This window comes from Mizuhopecten yessoensis, unplaced genomic scaffold (assembly GCF_002113885.1).
Source record: "Mizuhopecten yessoensis strain PY_sf001 unplaced genomic scaffold, ASM211388v2 scaffold716037, whole genome shotgun sequence".
Taxonomy (NCBI): Eukaryota; Metazoa; Mollusca; class Bivalvia; order Pectinida; family Pectinidae; genus Mizuhopecten; species Mizuhopecten yessoensis.
Window position 1 is genome coordinate 6,268 of NW_018479916.1, and position 1,693 is coordinate 7,960.

Sequence of the window (1,693 nt, forward strand, 5' to 3'; positions counted from 1 at the left end):
AAGGTCATTTATTTGAACAAACTTGGTAGCCCTTCATCCCAGCATGATACTGGCCAAATATCATCATCCTATGCCTCTTGGTTATTCAGAAGAAGTTGTATAAAGATTTTAACATATTTGACCCATGTGACCTTGAAAATGGATGAAGGTCATTCATTTGAACAAACTTGGTAGCCCTTCATCCAAGCATGTTACTGGCCAAATATCATCACCCTAGGCCTCTTGGTTATTCAGAAGAAGTTGTTTAAAGGTTTTAAACATATTTGACCCCTGTGACCTTGAATATAAACCAAGGTCATTTATTTGAACAAACTTGGTAGCCCTTCATCACAGCATGTTACTGGCCAAATGACATCACCCTAGGCCTCTCAGTTATTCAGAAGAAGTTGTTGAAAGGTTTTTAACATATTTGACCCCTGTGACCTTGAATATAAATCAAGGTAATTTATTTGAACAAACTTGGTAGCCCTTCATCCCAGCATGTTACTGGCCAAATATCATCATCCTAGGCCTCTTGGTTATTCAGAAGAAGTTGATTAAAGATTTTTACATATTTGACCCCTGTGACCTTGAAAATTGATGAAGGTCATTTATTTTAACAAACTTGGTAGCCCTTCATCAAAGCATGCTTCTGGCCAAATATCATCACCCTAGGCCTTTTGGTTACTGAGAAGAAGTTGTTTAAAGTAAAAAGTTGACGCCAGACGGACGCCGGACCATGCCATAAATGGAGTGTCACAGTGGAGCATTTTTTAATAGAATGTTCCGATTTTAAACACATACTAATAGAACTGCAGGACATTTTGGTAGGGATAGGACCACTCAAGCAATCAAAAATCGATTCTACTGGCCTGGTATGACAGATAGTATCAAGAGATGGTGTCAAGCTTGCGACTTATGTGCTAGATGTAAGCCCGGTCCAGGGTTAGGCAAGTCTCCTTTACGCCAGTTTAAAGTACGAGCTCCTATGGAGTGCGTAACAATAGATATCACGGGACCCTTACCCCAAACTAACAAGGGAAATGAGTATATCCTAGTGTTAGGAGATTATTACACCAAGTGGAAGGAGGCGTTTCCATTACCAAATCATACTGCTCTAACTGTGGCTGACACGCTAGTTTCAGAAGTGTTCAGTAGGTTTGGATGCCCCATCCAACTTCATTCAGACCAGGGTCGTGAGTTCGAGTATGAACTATTCAAATAAGTTTGCAGGCTACTAGGGATAAATAAAACTAGGACTACACCCCTGCAGACCCCAGTCTGATGGCGTAGTGGAACGTTTCAACCGTACTTTAAAACAAGAGGCCCAATGGGCCTGCATCGCTCACCTGGTATAAATATCACACTTGTAACCTTAAAAGTGATCTAAAATAAAGCTACAGGCAAAATAAAATATCAGTATTTATGATTAAAATTTATTCAAAAGAACCTGTTATTTTTTTTTTAAACATTTCACCCCTGTGATTGAAAATCGAACACAGTCATTATGTTGAACAAATTTAATAGCCTTTCATCTCAGGATGCAACTTGCAAAGTATCAACATCCTGGGACCCATGGTTATTCAGAAGAGGTCGTTTAAAGATTTTAAACAAATTTGACCCCTGTGACCTTGAATATAAGTCAAAGTCATTCACTTTAACAAACATAGTAGTCCTTGATCCCAGCATGCTACTGACTAAATATCAACATCCT